This window comes from Nanorana parkeri, unplaced genomic scaffold, assembly GCF_000935625.1.
Source record: "Nanorana parkeri isolate BGI_ZX_2015 unplaced genomic scaffold, ASM93562v1 scaffold326, whole genome shotgun sequence".
NCBI classification, from domain to species: domain Eukaryota; kingdom Metazoa; phylum Chordata; class Amphibia; order Anura; family Dicroglossidae; genus Nanorana; species Nanorana parkeri.
The window spans coordinates 50,358-61,010 of NW_017306594.1; the positions used below are offsets into that span (position 1 = coordinate 50,358).

The 10,653-nt window shown below is 39.8% G+C and overlaps 1 long non-coding RNA gene across 1 annotated transcript in view; it reads right to left on the reverse strand.

The window, feature by feature from the left end:
• Nucleotides 1–2,384: 2,384 nt before the first annotated feature.
• Nucleotides 2,385–10,653, reverse strand: part of LOC108788463 — an 18,091-nt gene continuing 9,822 nt past the window's right edge. Inside the window, exons 2-3 of the long non-coding RNA XR_001941340.1 lie at nt 9,050–9,054; nt 2,385–2,394 (exon numbers count right to left, since the gene is read on the reverse strand). This is a non-coding gene — a long non-coding RNA (uncharacterized LOC108788463). The remainder of the gene's footprint in view (nt 2,395–9,049; nt 9,055–10,653) is intronic.

Below are 10,653 nucleotides of genomic sequence, written 5' to 3' on the forward strand. Positions count from 1 at the left end.
GTTTAGACCCCCTTCCTGGTCGGGCCATTTTTCAGTATTCAGTGCTGCGGTACTTTGACTGACATTTATTCCGTCATACAGATAGAGCTTTCTTTTGGTGGTATTTAATCACCACTGCGGGTTTTATTTTTTACTATGGGGTCTATTCACAAAGCTGCCGAAGGATCTGGCCGTAGCTTCGGCCGATCCTTCGGCTAGCTTCGGCACCAGGACCCCTTCGGTTCAGGAGAACCGAATGTATGCGCACCTGAAGCATGTTTGCATGTTTACATTTTTTTGTTTTTTTTTGTGTAACTTTCATTTTTTCTTTGGAAACTTTAATTTTTTTCCTATTTTTTCCCACTTAACTGTATTGCTATCACATGGGGGCTAAGAAACCCCCCTATGTGATAGCAAAAGATGTGACAGGTCCTCTTTATGGAGACATTAGGGATCTCCAAGACCCCTAATGTCACCTAGGACCCCCCCTGAAGAAGCTGATGAAGCAGAGATCTGCTTCATCAGCTTCTCTTGAGCGTCTGAAGCTGACACGAGAATGCGGAAGTGATGTAACATACATCACTTCCGCATTCTGACACGGAGAGGGGACCGGAGGGAGTTCGTGTACAGACCTCCCTCTGATCCCCTGTCAGAGAGGCACTATGCTGGTCCCGGGCTCGCACTGGGCACAGCGGAGCCCGGGACCACCGTGACAGCGGGAGAGGGGGATGCGGACGCAGGGGGGGGGCCACGGGCCAGCATACTGCCTCTCTGACAGGGGATCAGAGGGAGGTCTGTACACGACCTCCCTCCGGTCCCCTCTCCGTGTCAGAATGCGGAAGTGATGTATGTTACATCACTTCTGCATTCTCGTGTCACTCTCCAGCTTCAGACGCTGAAGAGAAGCTGATGAAGCTGATCGCTTGTATGTTAACAGGCATCGCTGCCAGTTTTTTTGTGTCTTTCCCATGCACGAGTGGGCAGGGCTAACAAGCCGTATGTACACAGCCTGATACATCCAGGAAGCTCCCGGCTGGCCCTTTTTTCACAACGGCCGGCCGGGAGGTAGTTAAATGCTTTCCTCAGAGGACACAACATACAGGGATACAGGTACTCTTACAGGGTTATCCACAAAAAGGGGAAGAGTTTGGAGAAGGCAGGAGAAGTGACAAGGACAAAATAGCTGAACTGGAAAGTGAGCTGATTTGGAGAATGTTGGCCTAGATTGTTCACTTCTCCTGCCTTCTCCAAACTCTCCACCTTTTAGTGAATAACCCTGTTAGCCACTCATCCTCATACTCACAGACACAAACACACAAACACACACACACAGGATATGCTTGATGGACCTGTGTCTTTATTCAACGTCAACAACTATGTAACTACTTATAGAAGAAGAGGGCTAAAAGTAGAGCTGTGGCCAAGCTATGGACATATTTACATATTTTTAACATGTAGTAAATACACACTAAAACAAGCCCTCACTGATCTCTGAAGCAACAGCCACTACAGAGTATTCATCCTCAAAATGTTCAGCCGAAGCTTCCTAGTTTTACTCTCACTTTCTCTCAATTCCACTTTCACAGAAATGATTTGGCAAACTCCCAGCACTCCCTCCTTTAATATAAACACAGAGTAGGTGCACCGGAAGAAGGGAATAGAGAAAAGTGCTGAGACCCGACTTAATAACTTCACTGCTCCTTTTGTGAATTTTGATTAATTAATCCACAGTGTTATAACTACAGAGGTCAGTGATTATTCATTTTAAAACATATTTACTGCTTTTTAAGTTTATGTTAATAACTGAATTTCTGTAGCCTGACCACAGCTCTATTTTAAGTGGGTCAAGATAAATCTTGAAAAATTATGTCCCAGAAAGAGATTATAGGGGTCTATTCACTAAGCTGCCATAGGCAGCCGAGTGAATGACCGACCTGAAGCGAAGTGAGCTGAACGCTGTTCGGCTATTCACTTCAGGCTGGTACGGCTGATTTCAGCCATATATCGGCTGAAATCAGCCGTATATCGGCTGAAATCAGCCGTACGTCGGGTGGCTTCGCGTGGCTTCGGGTCAGCCGAACATGCTCTGCATGTTCGGCCGACCCGAAGTGCAGAAGGAGTTCCAATCAGCCGATCCAACATCTAGATTGGCTAGGCCGAACCTCCGGCAGGCTACTCGCTGCTGTTCGGTCTATTCTTATAGATGCTGAACAGCAGTGAGTGAATAGCCGAATGAGCGGCATTCGGCTCGGCTGTACTTTTTTTGTTCTAAAAAAAGTACAAAAAAATAAATAGAAAATGATTGTGCGGAGCTACCAGTGACAGCTAGCTCCGCCCAACTGTTTTCTATTGGCTAGCGGTTCTGCTGCCGTCAAAAAAAAGAGAAAAAAACATTTTCGCCATAGGAATGCATTGCTAGATTCCTATTGGCCATTTCAATTTGCAATAGCCAATGGCAACTAGCTATTGCACCCGCCCTCTGTTGCTGTCAATCACTAGTGGGGACCTGATGGGGAACTGCAGCAGTGGGCGGGTGCAATAGCTAGTTGCCATTGGCTATTGCAAATTGAAATGGCCAATAGGAATCTAGCAAGGCTCTGTGTCAGAATAAAAAAGAAAAAGCAGTGTTTCTCTCCTAGACGGCCGGGAGCGGGTGACTCCCGGAGCACCCGGGATAGTTAGGCTGTCTGGAGATCAGTGTCCCTGGTTATCTAACAGGGACGCTGATCTCTCTGCAAGTGGCCGGAGCCAGCCGTAAGATCACGGCTGGCTCCGCCCAGCTGTCAGAAGCAGGCTGTCAATGGCCGGCCGCTCGGCCAGCTTCGGCTTTCACCTCAGCTCAGTGGAGCCGAAGCATATGCCTTCGGCTCGACTGAGCCGCCCGGCCGACTTCGGGAGCTGTACGGGCTAGTGAATAGCCCTACAGCAGGCCTTCGGTTCTACTGAACCGAAGGGGTCCTGGGGCCGAAGCTAGCTGAAGGATCAGCCGAAGTTACGGCTAGATCCTTCGGTTGCTTCGTGAATAGACCCCTATGTTGCTCAAAACCCAGCTTAACCTTTCGTTTAAATCAAATAAATACATTCCAGGTGCATCAAAACAAAAGGTGTTAAAATTCTTACAGTTTGTTTTCTTTACCAACCAGTCACACCCTTAGCAGAAAAGCCTGTACCCTGCAAGCATGCTGCATAGAAGGAACTTTGTTCTCCGTGTGGAAGCAGTGATCTCTATGTAGAGGTCTGACCTCTACACCTTTGTGAGTCAAACCTTTCAAATCAGCAAGGAATATGAGCTTAACTGATTGCAGAGCTACAGGTCTGAATCAGAAGAGGTGTGTTGGGCCTCTGCAGACAGGCCATTGCTTCCACCCAGAGAGCAAGGGTCCCACTGGATGATCCTACCAGGGGACAGACTCTGTGGCTGATTTCTAAAGCAAATAAACTGTACGACTTTAATAGGGAGGTAGTGCATGTTGAATCTTTCTAACTATATAATTATTTTAAAAAGTTGGAGTACCTCATGGTTTTTTTAATGTCTTGGTCTCCCATGCCACACATGTGCTTTTGCAACAACTGTAAGAACATGGGTGAACCTTAGTGTATAGCTATTTTTATTTAGTTTGGTTTCCAGTATATTCTAGAGAAATATGTGTTGATAAATATCCTCTAAATTCTTTAATTTTGAGTCTTTAAACTTTTTTTTGACATAGTAATAAAATGAATGGTTGCCTGACTTCCACAACTCTACTATGCCATGATTACTCTAGAACTTGTATGCTACCTAGGTATTTAAAAGAGGCTTTGCTGTGTAATAAATTAAGTTACTGCACTTTTCCTCCAGGTAAGATCAGTTAAAACAAGGTCACAACGGGAGAGGTGGGGACCCTGGTGGGGGGGTTTCCATTTAAAATCATGATCATATTTAAAACCTTTGAATACTGATGCAAACTAATTAATTAGAAGATAAGTTAGTTTAAAAAAATGAGCATGCAAAATATCTATAGCATAATTTCCATATAGATGTATTCCTATTTTACAGTGTAAAATGCATGCATGAAACAAATGACAGTTGGATAGTATAATGGACATTTTGCCTGTCCAATGTAGTTTTTATGTTCTTCACTGAGATTAACTCTGTTCTTATCACATCATTCCAGCGGTGAGAAGACTACATCTAGGAACCTTTGACATACTTCATAGTAATAGAATATTGATATAGCTGATACAGGAGGTAATAGGATTCATCATTTGGTAAATCTTCTGCCATCTGCAATTTTACTGATCTATTTAATTAGCAATTTTACTACCTTACATACTCTCATTTAATTAATTAATAATTAAGTTCAAATATAGGCATCTTTAATGCCATAATTATATTTCAGTTTTATAGCCACAAGAGTTAAGCTCATTAGCTAAGGTGATCATAAACCAGTGCTTTGGAATTTAGGGATCATTCCACGCTGTAACTGTAAAAGTAGTCTCTCTTCTGCTACATATTTTAATGACACATTTTTTCTCTTTAACAATATAATTTGCGTTCTACAGTATGTGAGCATTATATTGGGGGCTGTGATTGTTATATTACAGTCATTTTTCTGCAACAAATGTTAAATATCTCAGCAAGAACATGAATAAATGTTATCCTATGATTTCCAATGGCCTATAGCATCATACACAATTATGAAAGCACAAAAGAGTAGAATTAGATATGAATATTATTAAATATTTGGCTGGTTTAAGATCCTAGTGAATTCAAGAAAAAAAACGAATTTGTGGGCCTAGCTCGCACATAAGAGTTTCTCAATAAAAAGGACATTTTCAGTTTAAATTGTAGACATGAAATGTATATGCCAAAATGTTACTTATTTATAATGTCTCATTTGAGCTCACATTCAATTGATAAGTTATATCATATGGGAATATTTTCCTTAAATTGCAAATAATCTTGTGTCTGTAGGATCCCAGAAGGCTAGAATACAAAGTCAGCCTTTCCTAACTAGGCTTTCTTTCTGTGGGCCAATGCTGCATCCCCTGCCTTAGTGGGCCTAGAAGAATTATCAAGTCATTACTAGAGAAGCAGTTATGGATATCTGGAACCAGAAGGCAGGAAAGGGCATTGCCAGTATAGCAGATCAGCACTGCAGGAACTAGACAATATATTGACTCTTTATCAGGATAGCAGATCAGTTGTACAGAATCCATCCTTGAAATAAATCAAGGATAAAATGAAAACCCTTGTTAAGGCACAATATAAAGTGCACTATGCCAAACCTAATTCCAAAGACAAATTTCATTACATACATGCTGTAGTGTAAATGTGGTGCAGTATACTGAATATTTAAGCTAGCAGGTGGTTTAGAAGTGCTTCTGAAAACAACATCAAAAAGACACTGAGACCAGAACAGGTCAATGCATAACACTTACATGAACTTGCTGACTGGATTGTAATGTCCTCTTTTCATATGGACAATACTTACCTGTATAGGACTGAGGGTCCATTCACACTGCTGCAATGTGATGCAACACATGTTAATGCATGGCATAAAGTGTGTCAACTCACGTTATGCCACACGTTACTGTGCATTAGATCAAGGCAGCCAATTAATTTCAATGTGCCGCTTAACACTCAAAAAACTCATCAAAAAAGGTGCATGTAGTATTTCTGGCAGTGCACAGCATATTAGTGCATTGCAGCGTGTCGGGGTGCCATTCAGAATGAATGGAACAAGTTCATACCAATGCATGTAAAGTGCATTGCTAACCATTGTAGTGATGCACACATTAACATGCACATTACCACAACACACTAATGTTAATGGGCCCCTTCAAATAATTTGGGATAAACATACAACTCACAATAAGCATCAGAAATGTATACAGCTGGGATAGGCATACTCCAACCCCTTCAGCTGCTGCAGAACTACAAATCGCATTAGGCATTGCAAGACTCCGACAGGCACAGGCATGACTTCCAGAGGCAGATGCATTATGGGATTTGTAGCTTTACCACAGCTGGAAGCCTGGAGCTTGCCTACTCCTGGTATACAGCAAAGTATGCAAATGTCAGGACAGTACAAATGTGAAGCGCAGATACAGTGCTGCAATCAAAATTACGCCTCAGATTATTTTACACCAGGGCGGACTTGCATTATATGTCACATCTGAATTTGAATTTCCAATAATAGATTTTTTTTGTTGTCTATAGGACAAATGACACTTGTTGAATATTATTTGTATTGGTGGTATGGCCAGGTGTTAAAGTGTGTCTTTATTTGCATTTATAAAGGGGAAAGAGAATACTTGAACCTGCTATCTACAGAAGATCTAGGTAGTTATAAATGTGTATTGATGGTTAGTCATGTGATTGCATCTAATTTCAGGGCCACTGGGACATATAGTAGTATTCCAATGGCATCATAATTACATAGCATCTCACTTCAGGTTCCAAATATATTTTAAGCTATAGTAGAAGAAATTACATGAAATAGATTAGTATTAGATTACCACTTAGTCTACACCAATTAATTTCCACCATAATATTTGTTCAATCTGTGCTATGTTGCACCATGCAACCATGCAACCATACTACGTTTTTTGAAATCCAAATCTTTATTAGTCAAACTTGAAGAATCCTAAAGGCAGCCCATTCTATTCCCAAGATTTACAGACCTTGCTGTCAAATATTAACTATTCATCTCAGTAAACAACACACTTATGCCTAATCATGTAACAAAAATTGTTCTCCAGTCTGCACCCACAGACCCAGTTATTCCCTTCAAGATGCCACCATCTTGTCTGCCTTACAGCATAGAGAAAATGCCAGACTGTCAAGCACAGTTCCCATGTCAAAGTTACATCTTCCCATCCTGTGACAGTCATTCTTCACTACACTCGTCCTACATCAGTGGCCAAGGTGAGTGATTAGAAGTGGAGATGAGATTTTAGCTGATGGTTTTTATTTATTTATTTTTATCTAAATTTGCATATCAATGACAAGGCCTTTTAGTCTGCTTTACATTTTCAAGCTAGTAGGAGTACATCTAAAATAGATGACAGAGTGGCTTACTCAGGCAATATTAGGTGGTTGATATACTAAAGATAAATAGACTGTTAACTTAGCAAGGGAATTTTTTCTTTGCAAAGGAATGTTCCCTTAGTTTAGTGAATGTGGTGATAATTCACTTTGCAAAGAATGCCCAATCACGGACAAGGAAAATAAAAAGAAACAGTATTTTAGCTTGCACATGATTGAATGATAGAAGTCAGGTGAACTTCAGCTCATTCACTGAGCTAAGTAAATAGTGCCTAGCAAGGTAACAGTCTATTTGCCTTTAGTAAATGCACCCCTATGTCTACATACTATTGGAAAGGTTCATTTTGACAAATGTTTGTCTTTTTTTTTTCTATAGCTGTCTCAAGGAATCTTGTAAAAGGAATCTTGTAGCACACAGTTATGCCCCTGCTGGATTTTTCATGCAACTACTTGAAAGAACAGATGGTGTGAAAAAACGGCCGGAGGACACAGTGGGGATAGCGGACAAGGTAAGACCTACACTGTATTCCGGGGTGTGGCTCGGGGTTACTGCTTTGTTAACCCCGAGCCACACTCGGGAATACCAATGGATACGCGCGGAAATCCGCCCCAAAGAAACTCAAGTACTATCAGCGCTGAAAAACGCCCAGGTGGGTGCCACGCCCATACCAATTAATAGGATTTCACTTGCTGAGCGTTTTTCAACGCTTCAATCAGCACTGAAAAACGCCCAGGTGTGAACCCAGCCTTAGAGTGTCAGAGCAAAAAACATTATTTTAGAATATAATGAGTAAAAGAGATGCTTTCAGTCAAACTTCAGCCCCTACTAAAGCAGATCGTTGTATACTACTGTTACAGAGTATGAACAGAGAGAACTGACTTACTGTGATTACAAATAACAGAGCTTGCTAAAAGCTATGGTGCAGAGGCTACTGATACATTACAGCTATAACAAGCTATTGAACACCTTTTGTCTTTCCAACAAATGGACACACCTATTCACTGACAAGGTAACAGCAGATAAATGGTGTGTGAGAATTTCTAGCCATTGATTTGTCACTTAGTTGAACAGAATGACAGACATAGTTCATTATTCTGCTCATTAGTTAACTATTGAAGGCAGTAATACAAGTCAATAAAATGTAAGACAGTAAATTCCCTTACTAATTAGTACTATTTCCTCTGAAAAATATTTATTGGGAAAAGAAGTTTGGTTTCCAATCCAATTTATTTGAAAAAAAAAATATATAGTTAAAATACAAAAATATTCAATGCAAATATTCCATTGTCAATGCTAAAAGGTGCTAATTTTTGCATTTCAGAAAGTTAGGTACATTTTCGCAGTGCTTCACCAGCAGAATTAGTGACCCGGTGGAATATTAATAGCAGCTTAATTGCAGGACACAGCAAACAATAGAATGATTTATGGGACTAATTAACCATTTTAGTACCGGCTTGTTACACCTCCTTCATTACCAGGTCATTTTTCAGTTTTCAGCGCTGTGCAAGTTTGGCTGAGAATTCCTCCATCATGCGACACTGTAACAAAATGAATTTCATATATTTGGGGCAAATAGAGCTTTCTTTTAGTGGTATTTAATAACCATTTTTTTATTTGAAATATATAAAGTAAAAAAGACCAAGAAATGTGAAAAAGCCTATTTCTCTTACTTTAATTTTTAAATCATAGCCAAGAAAAATCCAGGACAGTATGCAAATCCCCAAAATAACCCCTTTTTGAAAAGTTGACACTCCAAGGTGATCTGATTTTTTGCTACAATTTTTTGGAAACGAAGAAACATGCCAGTATTGTGGGGGCTAAAACATGTAGCTTGGTAATAGTGCACAAGATACAATAAATGAACAGGCCATAGACAGAGGGAGGAGGGGGTGAATGGTTAATGTACAGGTCACACAGAGTGGGAGGATGGAGATTACATAGTATTTGGGGTTGAATAAAGACATACGTCCATCAAATCCAACCCATATAGGTCCACGCATCATCTCATTCTTAGGGATACTTGTATCCCTGGATATTACGGTCCCTCAAGACATTTTCCAAAAGTTTCTTGAACAAATCTACACTCTTGGCTGAAATCACTGCCTCTTGGCAGTGAGTTCCAGACCTTAACCGCTCTTACTGTAAAGATCCCTCTTCGCCCATTGTGCTGGAATTTTTTCTCCACCAACTTTAGGTGGTGGCCTCTAGTCTTTGTAATGGAGTTAATCTTAAACAGTTTGTTGCCAATGTTGCTGTCACCATTGAACATCTTGTAAATCACGTACGTTGAACCCGAGATGAAGGGGTTAATGTATAGATGTGCAGGATAAGGGAGGTGAAAGGGTTAATATACAGGTCAGAGCATACATAGAATGGATCTAACATAAGCAGGAGAGGAGTGGGGTTAAAAGGGTTACAATTATTTGAAACTATTTTATTATTATTATTATTTTGCCACTACTGCAACCTGTTTCAGTAGGAAGTAATGAATAGATGACTCGTCCATTCATTAATCCCTTTACTCTCCCCTGCTTCAGATTTAAGAGGAAGGAAAGGGCTTAACAATGTGAACATTACCATGTGATCACTGTGATAACCAATTGCAGCAATCATAGGACAAAGAGCCAGTTGGATCAGCTCTGTGTCCTCCTGGAACAATGGGGTCCGGGACCAGCCATATATATACAGTGGCCAGTCCGCAGGTGGTTAATAAGAAAGTACTCAATGTTCACTACAATAAAACATCAGAATGTTGTTTTAGATGCAAAGAAAAAATGAATGTTCCCTTAGCTTTTGCCATGCTCCGCCTATCACATTTCTGTCAGGGGTGGAATCTCCAAGTTGGTTCTCAGCAGTAGAGCAGCAGTAAAGCATTCTATCCATAATGAAAAAATCTATCTCTGGTAGAATTACATTTCATCTCATAATATGCATCCGAAATGTCCCCCTTCTTCATTATTTCACTTTATAAATCACATGGAACACATAGAAAGTTTATGCTTTTGTCTATGACTGTGACTTATATGTTTCCTAAAGCCATTACTCAACATGTTTCCAGTCTATAATAGACAGATTCCTTCCACATCATAATCCTTATTTAGGGTTTCCAGTAATCAAAGGTCAAGCAATCAATTAACACAATTAAGAGATTTATCATTGATTTTGCTACTTCTGTCACGTGTTTCTGGTGAATGCCTCTAGAGTGATTGGAATCATTGTGGTGTCCAGGAAGTAGTTAACTATCTAAAATGTAACAAAAATATTATTTGTAACCATGAATGCTGTACAGTTATAATCTTAAAAAAAATTGTTATTTCTCAGTTAGATAAAACATTTAGGGTGTTACATTCACAAAATATTAAACCAAAACAAAAAAATGGTTTTGAATAAAATAGCTTTAATCAATGTGATTAAGCTCTCTTTAACAGGTATGTGCAGATACATTACTTATCTTTTTAATGTGTTATATAATCAGTATTATATATCTGCAAGTGATACATTATTCAAATGAAATAACACAATTTATGCTGTCACTTAATTGAAACAAATATTATATTGTGAATTCTAAAATCAAGGATTTTGTAAAAGTTAAAACACAGATTAGATTTGTCCTTTTTGCTACATTTAATCTAATATATATATA